At 44.2% G+C, this 27,944-nt stretch overlaps 1 protein-coding gene and 1 long non-coding RNA gene across 2 annotated transcripts in view; both read right to left on the bottom strand.

The window, feature by feature from the left end:
* Nucleotides 1-27,944, bottom strand: part of LOC310782428 (exostosin-1) — a gene marked incomplete at both ends in the record, with an annotated part of 539,881 nt that overhangs the window by 260,005 nt on the left and 251,932 nt on the right. The window lies entirely within an intron of this gene.
* Nucleotides 528-2,024, bottom strand: LOC310782728. Its single transcript, XR_014553043.1, has 4 exons — nucleotides 1,914-2,024; nucleotides 1,439-1,503; nucleotides 966-1,044; nucleotides 528-845 (listed from the first exon to the last, which is right to left on the bottom strand). It is a non-coding gene; the product is annotated as an uncharacterized lncRNA (long non-coding RNA).

The raw sequence follows: 27,944 nt of genomic DNA, 5'->3' as shown, positions 1-27,944 counted from the left end.
CGATATAGACCCTTTTCACAGCAACCATTTTGTGGTGCTAAAGCAGGAATTAAAACAGGTGTAACTGTTACCCTCAATGATGGTTCCATTCAGGAGTTCTAGTGCCAGGTACCTCATTAATGTCATTGGAGACACCTGCTTTATACAAGCTCAAAACAGTTGCTGTGAAAAGGGTCTATAGTCAGAGAGACCGCGAGACAGCAAATTTAACTTAGGATGAGAGAGGACATTGTTCAAGCCATATGATCCACTTTTCTTTGTATTTTGCTTGTTGTCTTCTGTGTTTGTAATAAATAATCTAAACCAGACATCACCAAATGTACCACCGTATCCTGACACAGACGCTGTCCTATGCGGACCCAGACCTATAGACTGATTAATTATTGAGAATTATTAAAGTTTGACAGAGCGTTTCAAATTTTAATTGAATACCCCTGATCTAAACTAAAACTTAAATGGAAGCAGTACACACACTAATGAGCACAAGACAAATTGAATATCAATGTTCATCATCACCTTAAGATCAAATTACTAATTTATTCACTTTAATAATAACACAGATGAGAGTTGTGTTAACTTTTCATAATGCAGATTTATTCATCAGGGCAGTGTGGGGCATCTTTTTTCTTTACATGAAAACATCACTGCAGTGAGTCATTGAGACATGAGAATCCTAGTATGGTAGTTAGTCAAATTGTTGCAGAGCCAGAAGCTTTAATATAAGAGCCAACTCTTCTGTTTTTTTCCAAAGCATAGCATCATACTGGCTCCTTGTTGCATCCTGAAAGATTTAGCTCATATTCAGGCCGCCGTTGACATCAAGGTCTTGGTTTCCATTCCCATTCCTGGTGGAGAAGGAAAGGAATCACAGTCAGGTTTTATTTGACAGGATAAAGTTGATGTATTACTTTAAAGACTCACTGTGATCATAATGTGATAGTGGGTGAGTTTAGGATGAAATTTACTGCTGGGCTCCTATCTGGCCATGGTTGTCATGGTGCGGGCCATAGTAGTAGTTATGGAAAGGGCAAGGGCAAGGGCTACCTAAATTTAACAAAGATAAAAATGTTTATGAACACATGACATCAGAGCAAATCAGTATCATAACATTGTTCCTCCATTTTATCATTTTGATTATGTTCGAAATAATGTATATTAATGAAGCTCTCTTTGCACTTTGCATGTTTTGTTAAAGGACATGCAATACAGTGCTTTATAACGACATTAAACTGCTACCAGGGCTAAATTAAACATTGTGCACACAGCATTTATACCGACATGAATAAATGCAAGTAAATAAAAGTTATGTTGTTGCACGATATAGAATGCCTTCCTTACTTTATGTAATCCACTTAATAACTTTATATTTCTATAGCATTACATTTCACTTTATACATTTTATAAAGTCATACATGTTTCAAAACTGAACCTTACTCACCTTCCCCAGGATCAACCATGAGGACAACCAGCATCAGCACAGCGAAGGCCACGGCACACTTCATCCTAAAAACAAGAACCAAACTAAATCAGACACATTTCAACTCAGTTCCAATCTCAGAAAAAAATCACTTTAGTACAATAATATGAAGGGGGCGAATTAATTCACAAATGTTGGTTCAGGAACATTTTGATCATTTATATGTATTTATTTATGTATTTATTTATTTATTTATTTATTTATGTATTTATACATTTATTTATTTATTTATTTGTTTATTTATTTATTTATTTATTTATTTATTTATTTATTTATTTATGTATTGATTTATTTAATTATTTCATATCTTATACTTACATTAGAACAAAATAATTCTGACAAATCACAAAATATATTGAATGTCTTTACTTGGATGGATCCCAAGGACAAGTCTTCCTCATAATTAGAGAATTATGTTGGAATATTGTCTTCTTACCTTTCCACAGATTGAGAGTTGAGGTTAAAAGGCTGTTGTCAAAGACAGCAAAGTGAAGAGTGTGAGATCTCCAGGTGATGTGAAGCTTGACTTCTGACAGTTGAGAGCTGAGTCTACCCATATTTATATGTCCGAGGCTGGCAGGGTTTATAGGTGGCTATTCTCCTTTTGGTTGATTTCCTCAATTTGTGGGTAGCATTTTTTTTTATTTTGTAATGTAGGGCTATGTGGAAACAAAATTGATCTAATCGCAACCAAGAGCCCTGAGTCAGTCCACAAAGGATACAAAAATAAAAAATAAAAAACTGGCCTGAGAGACCCAGTTTGTCACAATTAAACCTGACAGAAAAATCGGAATTGTTTGTCTTCTTCTGTAACAGCAGTTTGTAAATTATTCCAGTAATGAGTTGGAGGAGGAAGGGGCAACATTGTAGAAACTGTAGAAATTAACTCTTGATATAATATTATTCTTGATTAAAGATACTCCGCTCGCTACACAACTTGGAGTGAGTTGGGGAGGGAGGACCATCTACCCAAATCAGAAGAGATTTTGTTCAGTGTGTTTCCAAAGTTATGTTTGACTCTCATTTGAATCATGGAGAAAATTTATATCCCCAGGTATGTGAAGTTTTTGACCACGGAGGGACATGTGCCTGATTCATTGCCTGATTTAGCGGTAACAGCAGTGATTAGTGCCAGTTTATTTTAAACCCAGACAGCTGACCATATTGTTCAAAAAGAGGATTTGTGGGATACATTGTACAGCATTGTCAACATACAGGAGTGCATCTTCTGCGTACAGCGAAATATGGTGATGCATTCCATTGATAGAAATCGGGGAGAGCACAGGTGATTGACGGATTGGCTCAAAAGAGAGCGCAAACAGCAGGGGGCATGGGCAGCCCTGTCTCGATCCTCTCATATGGGAAAGAGAGTGGATCGGGTGGCTTTTCCCAGGTCTTAAATTCCGCAGCATGCACGAGATGCCCACTAGGCTACAGTTGCATTACCGGCTACCACACCACATGAAGCATTGGAATGACCAGAACCAATGTTTTATAATAAACATTGAAAATAATCAGTCATATTAGCTTGCCCTTTTTACAGAGCAAGGCATTACAATAAAATATTAGTTCTGAGTTGTTGTTTTTGTTATTATTATTATTATTATTATTATTATTATTATTATTATGTAATAATAATTATGCTAATTATGCAAAAAATACAAAGTAGCCTATCATAACTACGCAGACAAGTCAAGTCAAGTTTATTTATATAGCCCTAATTCACAAGCATGTCTCAGAGGGCTTCACAGAAAGTATGTCTAGCTAATTCTAGCTGACACAACAGTAACAAGAATATACAGAATAAAGATAACATTTGAACAATTGATAATATAGAAAATATAGGAATGAGGGGAGAGCAGAGGAGAGCGCAGGAGAAGGGAGAATAGCAGGGGGAATGTGAGAGAGTGATGGGGTGGGGAGGGTATAGGAGGTGGGGAAGGAGCAAGAGGAGAGAGCAGGAGAGGGGAAGGGAGGGGAGGTGTGGGGGAGAAGAGAGCAGGGGGAGGGAGGAGGTGGGGAGAGAATGAGCAATATAGACGGAGGAGAGGGGGGAGGTGGGGAGAAAATAGGAATGTGGAGGAGGAGAGAAGGAGAGATGGGGGTGCAGGGGAGGGAGAGCCAGGGTAGAGAAGCAGGGGGAGCGTGAGGGAGGGAGGAGGCGGGGAGACCTCTCCGCCCCCCCCCCTCCCCCACATCCCCCCCCAGAGAGGACAGAGAGGAGGAGAGAGCAGAGAAGGAGAGGTGGGAGGGTGCAGGGGAAGGAGTGCAGGGGGAGAGGAGGAGAGAACAGAGAAGGAGAGGTGGGAGGGTGCAGGGGGAACGAGAGGTGGGAGGGACGACACTCAGTTGTATATAACTCTTTCCTCATCTGACTATGCTCCCATAGAATCATTGTGCCAGTGCATTGATCAAATAAATAACTGGATGTGCCAGAATTTCCTACAGCTAAACAAAGACAAAACAGAAGTGATCGTCTTTGGTCCCAAAGAACAAAGGCTTAAAATCACTGCACGCCTTGAGTCTCGATCCCTGAAGCCTAAGGATCAAGTCAAAAATCTTGACGTTATTATTGATTCCGATCTCAACTTTAACTCCCACATTAAGTCAATCAGAAAATCTGCTTTTTATCATCTTAAAAATATAGCAAGAATTAGGGGCTACATGTCCAGACAGGATCTAGAAAAACTAATTTACGCCTTCATCTATAGTAGGTTAGACTACTGCAATAGCCTTTTCTCTGGTCTCTCCAAAAAAGAACTTAGGCAACTTCAGCTCATTCAGAATGCTGCTGCTAGAGTTCTAACAAAGACTAAGAAAGATGATCATATCACTCCAGTTCTTAAGTCCTTACACTGGTTGCCAGTGTGTCATAGAATAGATTTTAAAATACTGTTATTAGTCTATAAATCACTTAACTCATTCAGGGCCAGTTTAGGACTGCCAATATTTAGCACAGGCCAAAGATTTTCATAATTGTTGGTCATCTTTCAAGACCCACAGTAAATTATCTATTAGCACCAGAGTGATTTGCAATACCTCAAAATGAAGATGTACGTCTCTGGGTTCACCAGGAAAAAAAAAGTGAGCTTTTAGCATGTTCTGTACTCTACTTATAGCCATTTATATACACCCTGTTTTCACCCAAAAAGTCTGTTTGAGAAGAGAAACAGGAGAAAAATGCATTTTTGTAAAGAAGACAATCTCAGTCAGATCTCGCTCTCAATTCTTTTATTTTGAACTGTATTGACATCAGACATGTAAATACTATTCGTTATGATACAAATGACAAAAAAAAAATATATATATATACACATGAAGTGCTTTTTTTACATTCAACAATGCAGTTTACTCAGTGTGAGTGTGAATGTGTGTGCGCGGGGCCCATGTGTGTCTCTTTAGATTACATTTCGTCATTTATTATCCAAAGCGACTTACAATGTCACATTGTCAACATTAGTGGAATCAACTGTGGAACATCATCTACACAGATACACCCTTGCAGCAGTAGAGTAAAACATCAATGTTTTTTTTTTGTTTTTGTTTTTTGGGGGGGGGGTTTGGGGTGAAGAAGGGGGGGGGGGATGCTAGATGGGGGGAGGGGGTTTGGGGTGGAGAAGGGGGGGGGGAGATGCTACATCAAAAGGGTTAGTTCAGGAGGGACTCAAGTGGAGCTTGAAAAGGTGAGTTTTTTTTTCAAAGGTGGACTCACTGAAAAATAAAATAAAAAGTTGAGAAAAGAAAAGGAGTTTTCAATCTTCGGCGAAAGATGGGCAGGGATTCGGCCGTCCTGACCTCAGTGGGGAGTTCGTTCTACCACTGAGGGGAATTTACTCTATGTCACAATATATCGTCCCACAATATATCGCGATATCAAAACATGACAATATGTATCGTTGAGATGAAATCTCATATCGCGAGAAAAATAAGCTGAACATGGTGGCACTGATCTGCATCTGATTGCATGCTTGCTCTCCTTTTCATTGCTTTGTTTGAACAGACGAGGGACGTTACAGACACTGAGGATGAAAATGGTGAAATTACTCAAATTAGCGTGAAGGATGCCCCCTCAACTTACAAATCGATCGCAAAAAAATCGTCCTGACCTCAGTGGGGAGTTCGTTCTACCACTGAGGGGAATTTACTCTTTATGTCACAATATATCGTCCCACAATATATCGCGATATCAAAACGTGACAATATGTATCGTTGAGATGAAATCTCATATCGCGAGAAAAATAAGCTGAACATGGTGGCACTGATCTGCATCTGATTGCATGCTCGCTCTCCTTTTCATTGCTTTGTTTGAACAGACGAGGGACGTTACAGACACGGAGGATGAAAATGGTGAAATTACTCAAATTAGCATGAAAGATGCCCCCTCAAATTACAAATCGATCGCAAAAAATATCGTATCGTATTGTTATCGTGAACCCAATATCATCTATTGTATCGTATCGTGAACCTAGTGTATCGTGACACCCCTAGTCTTTATAGTTCAGAGTGTCATGGTAGACCTCAAAGCAGGGGACCCTGCACAAGGGGATGCGGCAGAAGTTGCACTGGAAACGTGTCTCCTTTCTCTTGTCGTTGGTCATACACACCTTGCATCGCTTTGCTGGGTTGTCATTGTTGGGGGTGGGGTCATTCCTGACAGGGAAATGCTTTGCCAGGTTGGCAGACAGCCTACTCGGACGGTCAGCATATGGAGCTCTATGGAGCTTTGTGGCAGTGGTCCACGCCTGTATCAGACTCTCCTGGAATGCATGCATGGTCTGTACTGTGCCCTGTGGGTTTTTAGCTCTGTACAGGACGAAGGCGTTGTGGAGGCAGATTTCGAACATGTACATGACAAATTTAGTAGTCCATTTATAGGATTTCCTGATGAACGGATAGTACGAAATCATTTGATCTAGCCTATCAACACCGTTCATCGACTGGTTATACTCTATCACAGAGACAGGCTTCTCCTTCACCACCTTCCCCCTCACACCTTTCTTCCATGTCAAGACCTGTCTCATCTCGTCCTGGTGAAATGTGGACACCATTCTGACAACATTTGTGTCCCGCCATGCCAAGCACAGCACCCGGTCAGTGTGGAAGGCAATTCTGCCCCCTGGTTGCAGGGTGGCCTTCTCAGCATGGTGTACAGCTGGTGGTTCTCCTCTATGCTTTCGCAGTGTGCCACATACATGTGTCCCCAGATTTAGCAGGATATCACACATGGTAACAGAATTATAAAAGTTATCCATATACAGTTTGTAGCCCTGCTGTTCCAGCCCCAACAGGAGACCACACACTGTATCTACAAGAGATTTACCGTCTCCACAATAAGGCATCAAATTATAACAAAATCCTGTCTGGGACTCACATAACACATAACTTTTGATCCCGTAACGCACAGGTTTCTGTGGGTTAAAAACTTTGAAGCTCAATCTGCCTCTCCACAGTAAAGTTCCTTCATCTATTGAGATGTTCTGGCCTGGCTGGTAGAGTTCCTGGAACTTGTTCACTAGCATATCCAAGATTGGGCGGACTTTGAACAACCTGTCATCCTTGTTTCTCACTGCTGTGTTGTCAGTAAAATGCAGGAAACGTGTAATGATCTGGAATCTGTTTCGGGACATTGTCTTACCAAAATAGGGGGTCTCCATCACCTCGCTCGTGGACCAGTAAGTCTTTAGGTCAGGCTTTACAATGAGCCCAGTCAGGAAGAGGAGCCCTAGGTAGGCCTTCAGTTCTGGGATGTCAAGAGGTTTCCATGCCTCGATCCTCACACTTGTTGCGCCAGCCTCAATTGTCTGCTGTGCATATAGGTTGGTCTGCTCAACAATATACTGGAGCAGCTCTTCAGTGAGGATGAGTTCTAGGAAGTCGACCGGCTTGTCCGACTCCAGCGCAGCAGCACTGTTCAGCAGGCCAGGAACAGCAGTGAACGGGATGTCCTCCGGCTCCCACGGCACCTCATCCATGCAGTACCATTGCTGCTCTGGATACAGGATAGGTGTTATAAAAATATAGAAATACAAATACATTACTATAGCACACTCACACACACACAAGCTTGTAGATCAGCTATATTGGGCAAAGAGGGAAAATGAACATACCTTTGGTGTCTTTCTTTTTCCCCTTCTTCTTGGGTTGCTGTCCCTCCATTGGCTCTCCATCTGCACCACGGCCTGTAAATAAAGAAATACATACATTACAATACAATTTACAACACACACACAACATGTATAATTGTGAGCTTGTAGATCAGCCATTTTGGACAAAGACACAAAAGAGGGAAACAAGATCTTACCTTTTGATCTCGGTTGTTTACTAGATGTGGGCTCACTGGGTTCTGCAACACTCGGCTCGTCCTCATCTGAAATAAAAGCAACATATCCTCAGTAAACTATATAATCACATTTAGTACAGAGAGACAGTGTATTGTACTAGTGTCTCAGTAAACTATATAATCACATTTAGTACAGAGAGACAGTGTAGTGTCTCAGTAAACTATATAATCACATTTAGTACAGAGACAGTGTAGTGTACTAGTCTCAGTAAACTATACGATCATAGAATGCAGAGACAGTGTAGTCAGTAGTCACACACACACACACACACACACACACACACACACACACACACACACACACACACACACACACACACACACACGACATCATTACTGGGACTTTGTGTGAGTGTGATGACATCATCACTGGGACTTTGTGCGTGAAGCTGGTACTGGTACTGGTACTGTCTGTACAATATGCATATATATAAACAACAAAATTACTCCTTACCACGATCATCGGGGTCCTGTCGCATTGGATTCCAGTCCTCCTCGCCCTCGACATGGACAGCTGGCGACGGTGTGACCATCTCCTCTTCAGAAGAATGGGAGGTTGATGGCTGAGAGTCAAAGTCACTTTCAATGTAATCCCGGGGCGTCTTTGCACGGCGCAAATGCGCCCTGGAAAATGGCTCTTCCTGGGGAATCATGTCTGTTGTTGTGTTGCCCTCGATCTCCTCCTCGTCACTAAGTTCTGACTCAGTCTCGTCTCGCAAATGCGCCCTGGAAAATGGCTCGTCCTGGGGAATCATGTCTGTTGTGTTGCCCCCGATCTCCTCGTCGTCACTAAGTTCTGACTCAGTCTCGTCTCGTTCGAGCTGGGACACAGGAGGCTTGGGTTTGGGACCAGGCGCTGGGACCGGATCGATGGTGGTCACGGGTGTGACAACCGCAAACATCTCATCCAGTGTGCGCTGCCCAGCAGCAAGGCCAGCAGCAAGGCGAACAGCTCGGGCACCGCCGCGCCGAGGGGCGATGCGGTGTTTGGTCTTTTCTTTTGACTTCACCATGACTGACTAGACTATGACTACTACAACTAACTAACTAAACTAAACTACAGACTATACTACAACTAACTAACGCTAACTAAACTGACGACTATAGGCTACTAGCTACTGTAATCTCTTCAACTTCAACTTCAACTCAACTCAGCACACTGTCACAACCGTACACAATGGCGTCTCTTTCCTACTCTGCAAAGAGGAAGCGTTTCTCACGGCTTTTGTCTTCTTGCCACCTCCCCCATTTCAAAAAAACAGCTGCGGTATGTGTTTGATCGCGTGTTGTCGGCTACCCTTTGAAGGCAGGGACCTGTGTCTGTGTGACAGGCTGGGCAAGTGTTTGCTGCAGGCGCTGCAGCAATAAAAACAAAAACACGTCAAAGACGTCATTGGCCCTCTGGGCTATTCCTGATAACACGTCAAAGACGTCATTGGCCCTGAATGAGTTAATGGCCTAGGCCTAAAATACATAGCTGAATTGCTCCCACGCTACGAACCGTCTAGACCTCTTAGGTCAGCAGGGTCCAGCTTATTAACTGTCCCTAGGATCAAATCAAATCATGGGAAGGCCGCATTTACCCACTATGCTTCTGCTAGCTGGAACAAATTGCCTGAAGACCTCAGATCTGCCCCAACTTTACTTACTTTTAAAAATAGACTAAAGACTTTTATGTTTACCGTCGCTTTTAACTGCTGACAGCTGTTTCTCAATCACTATTATACAATTGGTTTTAAAACATAGATGATTGCATTTACTGCTAAACGCTGCAGGTCTGGGGGATGGTTCCGTAATACGGATATACTCACAAGAGGGTGAGGTGATGCGCAGGGGCATCATGCAAGCCAACAATCTGAGGGGGGCGAACTCTGGCGCCGCTCATAGGGCGGCAAAAAATGTGGGCGGTTGGAAGCCAGATTTAGAGGAATATCTAATTTTAAATTAACAGACTGAGCAGGTGTAACCATAAGGCTATTTTCCAAACAGCCTCCTGGAAAGATCCATAATCACCAGACTAAGTACATTGCCACTGGCTCAATGGACTTGACAAAAAAGGGAGACCACATGTTTCAAAGCAATGTAACACAATGTTTATTTTGGCTGGTATTGCCTTTTCAGAAAGTAGACATCTTTCCTTTAGAGCAGGGGTTCCCAACCTTTTTTGTGCCAAGGACTGGTAGATACATGGGAAAAAAAGTTGCGGACCAGTTGTCAATTTTAATGGTTTTAGTTATATACGTTATATACTCACCAGGTGGCGACAAAGGGTAAATAACAGCCTTTTGTGTTGTACTGTATGTAGCCTATACAGTATTTATGTTTTTGTTTTAACTACAAACATACATAAACGTAAACTTGAAACCATACACCTATAATATTATAGCCTATGTTTATTTTTTTATTATTTTTATTTTTTTTACCTCTCAAAAATCTGAGGGGGCAATTCAGTTACAATGGGCATGACGCTTCTGGTGATGTGTCAGGAGGGACGCACGCGTAAGGGGAGGTTAAAAGCGGACACCGTACCCAGACCTGAGTTTTATGTGTGTGTAGTCATGTTTCTTATATAGTCATGATGTCGGGGGAATAAATATAGATAAATTGATTTATTCTATTATGCAAAGCCAATGAGTCCTCTATAAGTTTTTAGCTCTTTTTGCAACTGCTGCGCCTGTTGCTTAATGCACTTTTTATACTATTTTTTTAAGTTTTGCTGTGATGCTTTTAAATGTCCATTTTATTCTCTTCTTTTATTCTTTTATTTTCCTGTCAACCATTTTATGTGAAGCACTTTGAATTGCCTCTGTGTATGAAATGTGCTATACAAATAAACTTGACTTGACTTGACTTATTATTGTGCTTGCTGACAAGCAAGGCACAATCTTGATATTCCTAAATTATTATTATAGTTGCTATCCACTTTTTTGTCGCGTAATAACTCCCCCAATTTTTGCGCCACATAGACATGCCAGACCTCAAAATGACCGCCTCATTGAGGACATGTATGCTATGACTTTGCTAAAGCGGTTTGGCCGCAATTCGCCATTAAGCGCCATTTTTTTCCCCATTGACTTGCATGGGGTTTGGAAAAATCTTGCAAAATCTTGCAGTAAATTAGGTGTAATTCAGAAACCATAACAGCTAGAGCTACGACACTTGGTAGGGAGGTGCACTGAGGGGTCTTTTACTATCCCCGAAAAAATTGCACCAATTGACCAGATGGTGGCGCTATAACAGCCCTCCTTACCTTTTGGTCCATAACTTTTGAACCGTAGGGTTTATCATCAAAATTCTTTTTTCCCTGGATTCCTTGGGTCCTCCCGCATCTACTCAACTAGGCCACGCCCATTTCCGTCTGACTAGATTTTCCACCATTTTGCATTTTGTCCAAAACCGTTTTTTTGCCATTTCTCCTTGAAATTTTGTCCAATCTTCACCAAACCAACGCACACATCATGTGGGGACTGTCCTGCACAACACTGATTTGGAAGTTTTTGAAAAAAACGCACCGTTGCGATATAATCCACTTCCAACTTTCTGTGGGTGGGGCCTATTTCACAAAGATCGTCCGATGCTAACCAAACTTGGTACAGGTGTGGACGGATGTACTTTGAGCCTATAGGAGAAATATATTACACAAATTGACCAGATGGTGGCGCTATAACAGCCCTCCTTACCTTTTGGTCCATAACTTTTGAACCGTAGGGTCTATCATCAAACTTTTTTTCCCCCTGGATTCCTTGGGTCCTTCCGCATCTACTCATCTAGGCCACGCCCATTTCCGCATATCTACATTTCCCACCATTTTGCATTTTGTCCAAAACTGTTTTTTTGCGATTCCTCCTTGAAATTTTGTCAAATCTTCACCAAACCAAAGCACACATCATGTGGGGACTGTCCTGCACAACACTGATTTGGAAGTTTTTGAAAAAAATGCACCGTTGCGATATAATCCACTTCCAATCTTCTGTGGGTGGGGCCTATTTCACAAAGATTGTCCGATGCTAACCAAACTTGGCACAGGTGTGGACGGATGTACTCTGAGCCTATAGGAGAAATATTGTGTTGAAGGTGGGGACTGGGACTTTTCCACTGGGAAACACCCACGTCCCAGGTGTCTGGAAGGCAGCATTAGTCCCCCTAATTGCATGGGCAGGGACCTTGCAAGCCAGGCGGTGCATGGCGAGGACAGCAAGCACAATTACATTTTCGTTAGGAAATGTAGACATTCTAGTTATTATTATTATTATTATTATTACTACTACTACTACTACTACTACTACTACTACTACTACTACTACTACAGTATAGATCATATTTATATCCCTACACACATTTTTGGCTATGGCCAATAGGGGTTTCAATGAACACCTGAACCAACGCAAACTTAATGATTTTAATATGCAACGGGTGAAGTAGGCTATGGCCCGTCGTCATGCTGGACCCCCCCCCCCCCCCCCCCCCGAAAATAGTTCCAATGTGCTGCTGGCCAAAAGGAGGCATGACAATGGGCATGTCCAATCACCTTCCAAATGGATGCATGTAACACCACAAACATTTGTAGAAAGGTTGTTCATGGGCCATGGAAGAACTGATTACCTTAAAGCGCAAATTATGCTCGAGCAAAATCGCCGGCGCTGACTGCGCCGAGGGGGTTGCTGCAGCTGGGCGTCCTATCGGCGCAGCTCGGCGTAGGGGGGGCGTGCAGCTCCTCGAAAATGCGACTCCGCGGCGTCAACTCCTTGTTGTGAGGAATGAGGAAATGCCATTTTCTCATTTAACAGTGCTTGTCCCTCATCTAGCAAAGCCTTCTGCAGGCTCATCGGAATGAGTTTTGAAATGGAGGGACAATAAAATGTCCCCCCACCGATGATTGCAAGTTCTTGGTAAACGACACGGTAACGTTTGGGACGTGTATCGCAGCCAACGCGCCAAGTTACGTTCGAGTATGCACAGTCTCGCTGTCGCTGCTCGGCGGCGGCAAGGCTCCAAGTCGAGGCTGCGCAGAACCTTGTCAGTGCCTTTACACCCCCACTAGATAAAAGGGCGTGTGTCCATGGCGATGGCCAATCACAAGAAGGCGGCTTAATTCCCAACTCTGTCATTGTCTTGGTTATTTTGTTGGTCCGTGATCAGCAATCTGCACGGTCATTGGACAGGCGACCTGTCAGTCACACCCGAAATTGCAGTCTGATATTGTCTATTTTACTCTAATTTACTAAATGAACATCATGCAGTATTGAAGAAGACTTGAAACTAGTGATGTAGACCACAAACCCATTATAAAAGTGTTTACTGGCTCCATACATCAAGTGAGAACTAGGGTCGGACAATCAGACTTCTTTTTGCAGACAGTGGAGTTGCCCCCTGCAGGCCTTTCGAAAGAATGCAGGTTTAAGACACTGCTGCATTGGCTTCACGAATGGAGCTACGAGCTAGCGCCCTGGTAACACCACAAACCATTGTCGGTGGAGGGATGCACTCTATAAGCGCCCTCTGTTTAATTGTAATTGTAGTGTATCTTGAACTTTGATTTGGTTTGTAAACTTTGAGGCTTTGTTCTTTGTCTGCTAAGCACAATGATGCTTTTTCCACAGCACAGCCATGGTCATCACGAGTCCAATTCAGCTCAGGCAGTCAGGGAGGCTTCACTTAAGAGGTGGCCTGTTTCCTAAATGTAGCTTAAGCGAAAATTCTTTAAGAGAGACTCAATTATCATCATTCACTCTCTTTTTTATGCATTCACTCTTCTAGGAGAATCCCTTAGTCGTCACTCGTCACGGGCACTCATTCAGCTCTTCAGTCATTCACTTCTTTCCCTCTTAAGAGAAACCCTCTTATTGTCACGCCCACTCATTCATAAAATTACGTCATCAATCACCCTTTTCCCGCTTCTATCTAACGTCACTGTTTGTGGGAGGTAACGTTCATTTTAGGCCAATCAGAGTAAGACACCTTTTCCCATTCAGCCTATCACCATCAAGCTGTCAAAGCTAAAAGCTCTCTGTTTTCTCTGTGTGATCTGTTGCTTTCCAGTACGTTCCCGCGAATGGCGTATGCACTGCTGGTACTCACCATCGGGCTTTTCTTGCTGCTGTCTGTGTTCACGCTTCTGATGTCCAACGCTGAGCAAAATCAAGATCCTGATGATGAATCTCTGGATGTTGAATCTAATCCAGGGTTAGAAGGCCGGCGTAGGAGTTCCCGGCTAGCTCTCCAGCTCGAATCCGACATCAATCTGGAGTATGAGATGCTCTCTGCCCAGCTCCTTGATCATGGGATCACCCCAGCCCAGGGCATATCTCTTCCCGATCTCCGCGATCTAGTGGAGGCCTGCTATGAAGGGGCTAATCAGCTCGCCCCCAACCAAGATGAGCCAGGCCCCTCCAGAGCGACTCCACCCATGGCAGCTCCAGGCCGGAAGAAAACCAAGAAATCGGGCCCTCCACCTCCTTCTTCTAAAAGAAGTATCCATCCCGATCCAGGCACCGGGGCCTCCAATGATCCCGTGTTGAATGCTGTGCTGTCCCTGACCAACTCCATTCAGTCATTTGATAGTCGGCTTCGTTCCCTGGAGATAGCAAGCACGGCCTCTTCAAATGCGACCATATCCGCTGCTCAGGCCTCCATGGCGCTGCCGATTCCCGCGCCTAGCGGCCCTGCTTCATCGTATCAGCCCTCTAATCACACCCTGGCCTCGGCCATCGCAGCCCCCGCATTAGCTAGCGAGTATATTCCTCAAGCTAGTAACATCTCAGCCCGGCTCAGAGCCAAAATAATTCAAGGCAAGGAAATTAATTTGGTAAGCATTATTCTTTCATCCGCCGAATGCGATAGAGATGTCGTCGCAGCGGGCGATACTTTCACCGCTGTGTTTAGGGCTGCTGATCCCAGGCTAAATCGGGATGTATCCATCGGGCAGTTCCTAGTGGCTTTCGGGGTGTTCCGGGATGTTATCTGTTCTGTCTTTCCAGATAGGAGGGAAGAGCTCGATAAATACATGGCTCTGATTGGGGATCTCAACCTTAACTATGCTAAGAATATTTTCTACATGTATCACAAAGCTTTCGCTAGAAAGGCAGCTATCCTTATTGCTCAGTCTAACATCCGCATTAATTGGGGTGTTCTGGATACAGAGCTACTGCTCATGGTAGTTGGAGGCGCTCAAGTCATCTGCTATGACACATGCGGAAAACAAGGCCATGTGTTGGCGCTATGCCCCACTGTGCCACTGTGCCCGCTCGTCTACTCCTGGGCCCAGCCAGCAGGGCGCTCCCGCTCCCAACAGGCGATTCCCTGAAGCAGATCGTCACAGGCGTCAGGTGCACCTTTTCAACAACACACCAATTTGCAATAACTTTAATGAAAATGTCTGCACTTTTCCCAACTGCAGTTTTCTCCACATTTGCAGCAGTTGCAACGATGCCCATCCCCGGTCCGTCTGCACCAGGATAACCCGTCCCCCTTCTCGTCAAGAGAAGCGGCGCGGTGCATTGAAATAATGGACTCTCATCCATCCACGCCAATAAATGTCGATATTCTAGCATCAGAACTGTCTAATCATCCATATTCTGTGTTTGTCAACCATCTCCTCACTGGGTTGTCCCAAGGTTTCCGGGTTGGGGTCCTGTCACTTCCTTCAGTCTCTTATGTTGCAAAAAACTTGCAATCTGCATTAACTCATTGAGTGCCAGCCACTTTTGGAGAACGGACGCTCCCAGTGCCAGAGTTTCAGAGCGTTTTCAGTGATTTCTCGAGGCCCACAGAATATTGTGTGATATTACTATGTAAACACCGAACACGCACAAAGAATGATGAGACTCTATTGTATCAGCAGCAAAAAAAAGTTTATTGATATCATTTTCCGTTCTTTAGTTATCAGCCGGAGAAGATAGGTCAAAAACAGCAAAAACAGGCGTTTCCATCTAGAAGCTGAGATATTGAGCCTTTTGTGAAATGAAGCATTTCAAGCAAATCACTGACTCTGAAGCTAATATTTTCTGACCTGAAACATCTGAACAGTAATTTCCTTCAATATAACAGCACCCCCACCCCCCTCTACTGCAAACTCCTCCTCCGTGGGTGTGTCTCTGGTGGCTCTGCTCGCTCTGCTGCTTGTCAGGCGAGTCTCTGCTGCTTGCAGATCCACGTTTGGATGGCGGCCGCTTGTCAGGGGACTCTGGATCGGGCTCGCTCGTTTCTGGGGTTTCGGTTGTGAGCTGGGATGAAGCTGCGTCCGATTCTGGGCTTTGTGCTGCGCGTTTCAAAGTGTGCTGCATCCAGAGTCTATTTTCGGAGCCCCCCACCGTTGTGCGCCAGCTCCCAGCGCGACAGCGAAAAGCCAAACCATTCTCATGAGAATGGTTTCATCACGGCTTTTTCTGCTGTTTTTACTCAACTTTCTCTAATCTGGAGAGCACTGTCGCCACCTAATGGGTCGGTAAAATAGGTTATACACATTCAACATGCCCCAAAATTTTACAGGAGATGTATTAGGCATTGATCCACGTCCCACCGTCAAAAAACGCAATTGACGACGATTGTCGTCATTGGCACTCAATGAGTTAAAAGAGCCAGAGGTTGTCGTTCAGTTGCTGGATAAAGAGGTTACCAAGGGTTACGTAATCGGTCCCTTCAAGTCCCCTCCTTTCTCCGTGTTTCGTACTAGCGCAATAGGCGTTGCAACCCGAAAATATTCCGGGAAGAAACGATTGATTTTTGACCTATCCGCTCCTCGTTCCGGCCCCGTTCCCAGCATAAATAGCCTTATTCCCCCAGAGCCGTTCGCCCTCCACTATGCCACCGTAGATCATGCTATCAAACTGATCAAGCTAGCTGGGCAAGGCGCCTGGCTAAAGCTGATATAACCGACGCATTCAAAGTAGCCCCCATTCACCCCTCTCAGTGGCATCTTTTCGGCGTCAGATGGAAGCAGGACTATTATTTTGCTGTGCGCTTGACGTTCGGGTGCAGATCCAGCCCATGCATCTTTAACAAGGTGTCCGAGGCGCTCTGTTGGATCCTGCTAAACCGAGTCAGAATCCCCTCAGTGTTGCATTTACTGGATGATTTTCTTTTGATTGATTCCCCTCATGATAGCTCGGGTTCCTCCCTGGCAAAGCTCAGGAAATGTTTTTCTGAGCTCGGTGTTCCCCTGGCAGAGGAGAAAACCGTCCCGACACGCATTTGGAATTTCTCGGTATCATGCTGGATACCGAGGAAATGAAGTCATCTCTGCCCCTAGAAAAGCTGGAGCGCATTCGTGACATTTCTAAATCTTATTGCGCCGCTCAGACCATCTCAAAACGAAACCTGCTCTCCCTTCTCGGGCATCTCAACTTTGCAATGCGAGTCATTCCGCAGGGGCACTCCTTCATATCTCGCTTATTGGAGTTAGCCTCTTCAGTACCAAACCTATTTGACGTCATCTCCCTAGATGAAGGGTGCCGCTCCGACCTCCGGTTCTGGTCCTATTTGCTGGATAATTGGAACGGTATCACTTTTTTCTACAATGAGCTGATACACTCCTCAGATTCTCTCAAATTCTTCACGGATGCTGCCCCATCCGTGGGTTTTTTTATTTTTTATCAAGGCCAATGGTTCGCTAGCCCCTGGCCCTCTGAATTTGCTAACTTTGATCAGTCCTCAGCTTTGTATGAGATATTTCCCATCACAGTTGCTTGTCACATCTGTGGTCATCACTGGAAGCGTAAACGCATCGCAGTGCTATGTGACAACCGTGGTCGTCATCATCAATAGAGGGCGCTCCTCCTCCAAAGACATCATGCCGTTCATGAGATATATCACCTGGTCTTCTGTCACTCATAATTTCATTCTGTCTGCCCGTCACGTGCCTGGGCACCTAAACACACTGGCTGACTCTCTCTCCCGTTTTCATTTTCAGACCTTCCGGAGCATCTGTCCCGAGGCCAAGCTTATTCCCTCTCAAGTCCCCCCTCTTCACGTCCTAATGTTGCATTAGAGGGAGGCACCCAGGGACATGCAGAGAACATTAGAGGGGCAGGGGCTCAAATTCATAAAAGGGCACTACAGCCGCCGTCGGAAATTTGAGGCAATTTGAAGGCCAATTTAGGGGTATAACTAATTTTAAATATTCCGATTTTAACCAGATTTAGAGGAATATCTCATTTTAGAGACTTTGACAAACATACATACCTGATTCACGTTGACTGACTGATATATCTGTCAGACTGTGTGCGCCTGTGCTGCTGCTGTCCGTCTGCATGGTTGCTCTGGCTGAGTGGAGTGCGCACTGCTGGAGTGGGTGGGGACGGGCCACGTCCGTTTTTGGGTTGGTGCCTTCAAGGGCGGTTTAGAAAAACACTGCTCCATGCAGAGGCCTATTACAAATGGTGCATTCAAGGCCAAGAGAGCTCGGAAAAGGCATTTCTCTTTGAATGCTGCCTTCAGTGATGGCATGGAAAGGGCAATTTCCATACAAAGCATCATTAGAAATGCATTCATGGTCAGGAAAGGGCACTTTTTATTTTATTTTTTCATGTGTCTGAGCTGTTTGTTTTGTTCATGTGTTGTTGGAATGAAAATGAAAAATGTACTCTAATAAAAAATAAAAAAAATAAAAAGGCACTTTTTACAGACTGAAAAAAAGGCAGGGGCTCAAGCCCCCTTTCATGTATATGTGTGCACGTGCCTGGAGGCACCACTATGCAGGTGTATCTTGAGTCAGCTAAAGCTTATATGAGACAAGGTCTAGCAGTTTCCACTGTTAAAACGTATCACCTTGCTTGGTCTATCTTTTGTTTTTTCTGTGTCTCTGTTCTCCGTTCTCCAAAAGTGGCTGGCACTCAATGAGTTCATTGAGTGCCAGCCACTTTTGGAGAACGGACGCTCCAGAGACGCAGTGCCAGAGTTTCAGAGCGTTTTCAGTGATTTCTCGAGGCCCACAGAATATTGTGTGATATTACTATGTAAACACCGAACACGCCCAAAGAACGAGGAGACTCTCGTCTATCATCTGCAAAAAAAAGTTTATTGATCCCATTTTCCGTTCTTTATTTATGGGCCGGAGAAGATAGCTTGATTTAACCAAAAACAGCAATTTTTTTCTAGAAGCTGAGATAATAAGCCTTTTGTGAAATTAAACATTTCAAGCACATCATTGACTCTGAAGCTAATATTTTCTGATATAATGACACCTCAAAAATAATTTCCTTCAATAAAAGAGTGAAAACAAAGGAATTTTGTTTGGCCAAATAATATTTTTTAGCTGCAACCAGCAGCGCTGGCCCCTGCGTGCGCAGACCCTACACCTTCTTGCTGGTCTTGATTTACTGCTGGTGGGCATCAGATAGCCTATTCTAGCTTGTTTGCTCTCTATGCATCGAGCCTGCTGCTGCCTGGGTCTGTGTGTACTGTCAATGGTTGTATGCTGTAGTGCCCTGCGTGCCCCACCCCCCTCCTCCTCCTCCTCCGTGGTGGGAGGAGTGTCTCTGCTGCGGTTTGCTCTGAGTTTGATCTGCACTGAAAAGTCCGCTGCATCCCCCCGCTTTTTTACAGCATGTCCCCAGCTCCCAGCTGAGAATAATGTAACTTTTCAGAAAGACGCTGGTGTCGCCGTGTCGGCAACTAAATCATATGGATGGGCTATCGCAGCGGACACGGATGGGGCTCAATTGTGGCAGCAGATGACTGCTGTTCACAGGCACAGCTAACGTTATGCTTCAAGCATATCGATGCGATTTCCGTTTCCTCATGACTTCTTCTCTCTTTTCTCCTGGCCTTTGTCTAATCTGGAGAGCACTGTCGCCACCTAAGGGTTCTGTAAAATAGGTTAGACACATTCAATAGCTCCCATATTGTAAGAGGCGATGTAAGAGGCTTAGATCGACATCCCCCCGTCAAAAAACACAATTGACGACTTTAATGGCACTCTACGTCACTAAATGAATTGACGACTAAAGTCGTCATTGGCACTCAATGAGTTAACATGCCTCCCAAACCAGTCTCTATTAAAACTGTCTGTGCATTTATCTGTTATTGCACCGATGTTCGCCGTTTTAAACCTCCGTACATTCGAGGGCTAATTGCAGGCATTCAATTCAATGCTAGATGCTATGATCCCTCTTTTCCTACCCTATTTTTAAATCCTGCTATTAAGTTATTGCTTAAAGGCATATCTAAGGTTTGTTCCCCTGTTCCCGATCACAGAAAACCTATTACTCTGTCTGTCCTTCATGTCATGGTATTAGCTCTCAGGAATGGATATTTCTCCCCCTATGTGGACTCCATGTGAGAGGCTGTTTTCTTTTTAGCTTTTTATGCTTTTCTTAGAAGTGGCGAATTTTGTAATTCCTCTTTGTCTTTTGATTCTAATAGAGACGTTACGTTTTCTGATCTGGCTTTTCATGCCAGTCACTATAGTCTTCAATTAAAACATTCTAAATGTGGAGGTGCTTGCTCCGTAATCGTAGCTCGCACGGGTTCCCAATTCTGCCATTTCAGATCCATGCTTAAACACGTTCACTGCCAACGGTTGACTGCCAATGACGTATTAATACGTCAAAAAAATGTTTTTTTTTTTTTTGACCGTGGGATGTGCATCTAACCCTTTTACATCTCTTATATCAATATTGGAGCCACCGAACATGTACAACCCATTCCACCGACCCACTAAGTGGCGACAGTGCTCTCCCAGACTAGAGGAAGGCAAGCAAAAAGCAGTGTGAGGAAGCCATTCTCATGAAAATGGATTGGCGAAAACGCTTTCATTTTCGCGCTGATCGCTGGCGGTGCGGGATTGCAAATTTGCATAATAGATTACGGGTGGAACACACTTTGAAACACGCAGCATAAATAAGACCAGAATCGCAAAAGCTTCATCAAAGCTCTCAACCGAAACCACAAGAAACGAGCGAGCCGATCCAGACTTGCACAGCGGCCGCCAGCAGACAGGCAGCAGCAGCAGAAGCAGTGAGCCTGGTGACGCGAGGTTACAGCAGCAACAGAAACGAGCTTGTGACACGCCCGCTGCAGCCAAGAAGAACACACACGGAGGGAGGAGTTTGAAGGAGAGGGGTGTTTCCTGCTGTTATGGAGGAAATTACTGTTCAAAACTATTGTTTAGATGTCTGACGTCTTACTGATGCCAAAAATGAATGGTTAAAGTGACTGTTCTATCGAATTTCACAAAAAGCCGTTTATCTCAGAATAATTTTTCAGACGCTGAAACCATGCTGTATTCAACTGCTAATGCTTACATAACTACTAACTCTACAAACTAACTCTTTTAGACAGAGAAAGCACACATTCTATTAGTTCTTTTGAGATATTGTGTGTTCACAAAATCTTAGCAGAAAAGAATCCTCGGGTCTTGAAAGATGAGCCAGAATCCTCAAAAAAAACCTCTGGCAGAACCTACCTACAGTAAAAAAAAAAACGGCTGGCAGTGAATGTGTTAAGTATTTACATGTTAGGCCCAGGTCTAGCCCTTATTCTCCGTTGTTCATCATCCCTGGGGACCTCCCCATGACTAAAAATTGGTTCGTTAATCATTTAAAGTTAGTTCTCCTTAAATGCAAATTATCCCCTGAGCATTATTCAGGGCACTGTTTGAGAATAGGAGCTGCAACTTCTGCTGCCAACCAGGGGATGTCGTCCTCCTCCCTGCAACTCTTGGGGCGCTGGTCTTCCTCCGCCTTCCACACATACATCCGCCCTGACATCAATGTCATTCTCTCTCATCAGAAATCTCTGAAACCTGATTGGTAAGTCATTACCATTACTGGTGGTGGTTCTTCTCAGTTCATGTCACTCATGGTCTTGGTCTCCTCATAATTGCACGTGTTAAGCAGCGTCCATCGAGTCGCCCTACACATCTAGGCTATTCTGCTGTAATCACTCCTCTCATAATTGCACTTGTTATGCAGAGACCCAAAGAGTCTCCCTTCTCAGCGGCCTTCATGTGGCCTCATCCATTTCGCATCAAAGAGCGCACATCAGAGCCTACAGGCTCCTCGCATTTTCGGCTGCTGCGGCCATTTCACCATTAACCTCACGGTTTAGCTCTGGATCGTTTCTCCCTAAACGGTCGCCATACTCCAGCTAATATCAAGTAGGCTCATGACCAGTAAGGTCATCGTGGCTTACCAGAGCTATTTGGCATCATCCTGAATCTTTCATGTCTAATTGCTCTTTATTATGTTAATAGATTCCTGCTGCCTGGTAAGGTATCGGTCCTCTGGTACGTATTCTCATTCATTTTTTGGGGGGGATCTTCATTCCTATTCCTGGCTGGTCTACCCCTGCTGATCATAACGTCATAATCAAGCTGACGTTATGATGGAGTCTAATCGCCAAAAATAAACTATCTTTATGTGCCTACAGGCTCATGTATCTTATCATCTAATAAAGCATCTGTCATTCTAGAAATGTGTCTCTCTGGTTGAAATGTAGCTTAAGCGAAAATTCTTTAACACATTCAGTGCCAAGGACGTCTGTGGACGTCCTAAAAAAAAGTAACGAGGAGTGCCAAGGACGTCTGTGGACGTCCTAAAATCATAATTCATATTATTCCATAATTCTGCTGTTTAAGGTCGTACCTAGCCAGTGAGCATGAATCCCTTCAAGGGATCACACGGCGCCACCTTAAACATCGTCACAGGAGCTGCTCCACCCACCTCAGATCCTTTACTTTGTACAGGAGACAGCGGAGAAAGTGGAAACCGATGCATGCTTTCTGCCAGCGCCGTATATATTGCTCTGCCTACAGCGGAGAGTGGGCTCGGCTGCATCCGCGCTCACAACTGAGCTCTTATGCTTCTATCTATCTCCACACGATTTCCTAGAAAGGCAGCATCCGAAGCCGAACGGCCATGCCTTTTCGTTCAGTCGCGTTTGCCCATCAAGGAAATGATGCGCGCTGGGATCTGTCCGGGGCAAAAACGAGAAAACAAACTGTGCGTGTGGGAGGAGCCCGCAGCTCAGAGGTGGAGAGGGGAGAGGGGGGAGGGAGGGGGGGGGGGGGGGGGGGGGAGAGGTGTGTGTGTCACACAGGCTTCACAGAAACCACACCACACGCCACCACATCAGAAAACACCAGCCAGAGTCAGTGAATGTGGTCGAAATTAGAGTGCAAAAGGTATTCATAAAAGGGCCTATAACTTGGAAAGTAAAAAAAAACGACAGAAAACCATTGAAAGTGCACTTTTTTGAGAGGCTGTAATTTCATAATGGAACTGTCTAGAAACAAAATTTCTTCTTTGGAAGAAGCAGGAGTGTTCAATCTTTCATTAAAGTCCAGCCCCGTTAATATAGCCATAATAGAAAAAATTCTATAGCTGTTTTCAACTGAATGGAAGTGAATCTGGCACAGGCTCCAGACAATTTTACTGAAGCGCTGTGGCACTGAATGTGTTAAGAGAGACTTAATTATCATCATTCACTCTCTTTTTTATGCATTCACTCCTCTAGGAGAATCCCTTAGTTGTCACTCGTCACAGGCACTCATTCAGCTCTTCAGTCATTCACTTCTTTCCCTCTTAAGAGAAACCCTCTTATTGTCACGCCCACTCATTCATAAAATTACGTCATCAATCACCCTTTTCCCGCTTCTATCTAGCGTCACTGTTTGTGGGAGGTAACGTTCATTTTAGGCCAATCAGAGTAAGACACCTTTTCCCATTCAGCCTATCACCATCAAGCTGTCAAAGCTAAAAGCTCTCCGTTTTCTCTGTGTGATCTGTTGCTTTCCAGTACGTTCCTGCGACCCGCCTCCACCCCATTCTCCTCCAGTCCTCTCTGAGAGCTTAGATTCAGAAGCTTCGCCACCAAGACCAAGACCTCATCTGTCACCACCACCAGGTCTAGGCTCCACGGGGGGGATCTTCATTCCTATTCCTGGCTGATCTACCCCTGCTGATCATAACGTCATAATCAAGCTGACGTTATGATGGAGTCTAATCGCCAAAAATAAACTATCTTTATGTGCCTACAGGCTCATGTATCTTATCATCTAATAAATCATCTGTCATTCTAGAAATGTGTCTCTCTGGTTGAAATATAATAACTTAATACATTTGTATTCTATTAAGATACTACTGTATATTCCATCAGATAAAACATGATACACGATATGGATGATGTTAGAATAATAATGAGATTCATTAAAGATTCTCTCAACTTAAAGGATGGCTTTACCGTGGTGAATATGAAGATCTATTAAATGTAAGGCACCTCCACCTCCGGCGGCCTGCTCAACTGCCTCTCCTTCCATACGGCGCAATTCCTCTGCACTGTAGTCTGGCTCATATGGCGTTGGGTAGCCCTGAATGTCAGAGTTTGTTAGCACACTTTAGAAATTGTCTTCATCCATATCAAACGCTTCAATTTCAGCAGGAATATTTCCTTCAGCCATGGTGAGCTAAGTTAGCTAGCAGTCGATGCGGGGCAGAAAAGATGGCTGACGGAGTGTTTTGATTTCAGAGCTGTGGAGGGGCGTGGAGGCCCCCTAGAGGCGTGCCCACACACAAAAGAGTTGTAGTTTTAAGCTACAGCTCTTCCGCATGTGTGGTACACCGCTCTGACGCGGTCATGACGTAAAACGCGTCAGAGCGGTGTACTAAAAATGTGAATGATAAGGGAGTACAGCCAAGAGGGTTTACTGAGGGGAGGTAAAGGCTGCCTATCTAATCATGCTGCGATTATGGAACAGACTTGTGAGGATGTCTGATCAGAGACTGACCAAACAGATATTTAACTGGGACATTGCCCATAGACATCCCTGGACAACTGAACTTATGGCTTTATTCTATGCGAATGATTTATCATTTATTTTCCATAATAGATTAGTTTGTGACATCCGGGAGACCATGAGTAATATGTTCCTTTTGTATAAAGATAAATGGTCCGTTGACTTATGGTCTAAGCCTAAGTTAAGAACCTACCGTCTTATAAAAGACAGTTTTTCTGTAGAGCCTTATGTCAAGTTCCATCTGGACAGAAGAAAAAGGTCCTTGTGTGCACAGTTACGATCTGGAACGTTGCCCTTGGCACTGGAGACTGGTAGGTTTAATGCTACCCCTGAAGAAGACAGACTTTGTTTGCTCTGTGACCTGGGTGAAATTGAAAATGAGATTCATTTTCTATTCTATTGTACTGTCTATGATGAGGTACGGGAGATACTGTTCAGTAAAATGTCCTCTATTTATGATGACTTTTTTGAGATGGACGATTATGAAAAACTTGAGTTGTGTTTTAAGAAAGGCACTTTCTTTATTGGAAACTTTCTTTCCCAGGCATGGGAGCTAAGGCAAAATGTTCTGTTCAGAAAATGATGTAATGATTTTGTTTTGCTGATATGGTGTATGTTATGTTATGCTGTGATTTAGTTTTATTACTGCGGCATTGGCGTATGTTGTACTGTATAATGTATCATTTTTGTGTCTTGTAAGCCCATGAGGGCTGGGCACTGTCAAGTGCATGACACATTTAATAAAAATCAATCATCATCATCATCATACTACTGACATTGGAAGGATACAAATCTGGTTGAAAATCGGTAAAGCCATCCTTTAAATTACCGGGAAGTATTGAAAGGCAGCTCTATGGTTGCAATTTACATTCATACTTCACATTTAGGCAGTTAGATGATGCTCTTATTATTAATATTTTACATTTAGGCATTTGATGCTCTGGTGATTTGCACTGAGTACAACAGAAGAATAGGCTTGTTCAATAGTGGAAGACACTGAAATTCCTACAGTAGCCTATATCTCCAGCATTGCTTGCAGGAGTTAAAATCAGCACCCCAATAAATAGCAATCCTATAGATCCTGCATTCCAAGATACAATAAAAGAATGGCGGAAACATGACAGAAAAGTCCCACATGTTGGCATTATGGCTCCCATTTTGGTACAGGCACTATTCCCTATTTGTGCTTGCGCACCTGTTTGCATGCTTTAACGATAGCTGTCCACCACGTGCAAGTGGTTATGGGACAGGTGTAGGTGAATAGCCTATTGCAATTAGGTTACAATGTCCATTGTCCAACAAGTTTTCTCAATTCATTTGCATTAACCCCTTTAAGTTTCTCAGCAGATTATAGTTGATTGCCTCACTGAATTATCTGCTAACACCCAATTTTAGCAGTAGAATTTGATGTCCTGGCGTGGCACGTCCATGCATAATGACATAGCCAAAAGGAATTACTCTGCACTGCGCAGCGCAGCATGGAGATTATGGTGCGCTCAAGCGTAGCGGGGTATTTTAGCACGTAAGAGGTGCTTTCAAAAGCTCTTAGCGCAAAGTAATTGCACACATGCTGACGATGGGAGAATGCCATCTGTCCCCACATTTTTTGTGCGGAAACGCCTGGTTTGGCATGTGGCATGCCATGCATGTCCAGTACAATTATAACAGGCATGCGCTTGTGCACGCCCACAATTTGCATTGCGTGCGGCGTTAAACCAGCGCAAAAGTTAAATGACTGCTTTTGCGATGATAGGGCCCACCGTCTTTAAAGTGTGTTTGATTGTAGGTCATGACGTGACATGACGACTATGACGTCAACCGCTCCATGTACTAGCAGATTGTTGGATAAGTTAAATAGTAATCTGCAGTGGGCTAGAATGAAAGTGAAGCCAAGTAAGTCCAGGAGTATTTCAATCATTAAAGAGAGGGTAGTAGGTAATAAGTTTGTTATAAATGATGAGGTGGTGCCTACAGTGTTAGAGAAACCAGTCAAGAGTTTGCGAAGATGGTATGATGCAAGTCTCAGTGATAAGGGACAGTTTGAGGAGGTGAGGCAGGAAATGATTCAAGGTATTTCAAGTATAGACAAGTCAGGGCTTCCCAGGAAAGTTAAAGTTGTGGTGTTTGCAGTTTGGATTGTTGCCTCGGTTGATGTGGCCACTGACAGTGTATGAGGTTCCCCTTTCAAAGGTAGAAAAGCTAGAAAGGATGATTAACTCATTCATTAGAAAATGGCTCGGAGTCCCACGCTGCCTAAGCAGTGTAGCCTTATATGGGAAAGGCATATTGGAATTGCCATTATCTAGCCTGACAGAGGAGTTCAAGTGTGCTAAGGTTAGACTGGAAATGACTCTGACTCAGTCAAAGGATCCAGTGGTTAGGAGTGTAGCGCCCACAGTTAAAACAGGGAGGAAGTGGAACCCAAAGGAGGCAGCAGCAAGCACAGTCAGCTCTTAGACACAGGGATATCATAGGTCAGGTGCAGCATGGGCGTGGAGGCTTAGGGTTGTGCATAGGGAAACCTGTGTGGAACAAGGCATCAGTAATAGAAAAGAGGAAGATGGTAGTTGAAGAAGTACATAGGCAAGAGGAGGCAGTAAGATGTACTAAGGCAGTGTCGCAGGCAAAGCAAGGACAGTGGGTGAACTGGGAGAGTGTAGAGAAGAGAAAGTTGAAGTGGAGAGAGTTGTGGAGAATGGAGGCCAGCAGAATTAGATTTATTCTAGGGGCTACTTATGATGTGCTGCCATCTCCCCAGAACTTAAATCAGTGGTTGGGCGAGGATGGTGCCTGCCCGTTGTGTTCTAGTGTATGTACATTGAGGCATATATTGTCAGGGTGTAAGGTCAGTCTCTCCCAGGGGCGATACACCTGGCGTCACAACCAGGTGTTGAAATGTTTGGCAGCTGCAGTTGAGGAAAAGCGGCTAGAAGTAAATTCTCTAGTTGCTAGCAAAGAGACTAGACAGATCAAATTTGTACGTGAGGGAGAAAAGATTAGACCAATTAAGGTCAGGCACAAGTTAGGGCAGCTAAGTGTAGGTGGAGCCTGGGAAATGAGGGTTGACTTGAATGAACAGCTAGTCATCCCAGCATATATAGTTAGCACCCGGCTACGTCCGGACTTGTTACTGTGGTCTGAGGTAGAGAAGAGAGTTTATTTTATCGAACTCACAGTCCCGTGGGAAGATCGAGTTGAGGAGGCTTATGAGCGCAAGAAAGCTAGGTATGCTGAAATGGCAGCAGAGGCAGAGCAGCGAGGTTGGAGGGCTCGAGTGCGGCCTGTAGAGGTGGGCTGCCGTGGTTTTGTGGCAAAGTCCGTTATTGCCTTACTAACTGAGTTGGGCATTCGGGGACGGAGCCTGAAACTTGCGGTTAGCAACATGTCTCAGGCAG

Source organism: Poromitra crassiceps, assembly GCF_964638095.1.
Source record: "Poromitra crassiceps genome assembly, chromosome: 9".
NCBI lineage: Eukaryota > Metazoa > Chordata > Actinopteri > Beryciformes > Melamphaidae > Poromitra > Poromitra crassiceps.
Note: the sequence above shows the minus strand (reverse complement) of the source record. Positions and strands in the feature narration are given on the sequence as shown.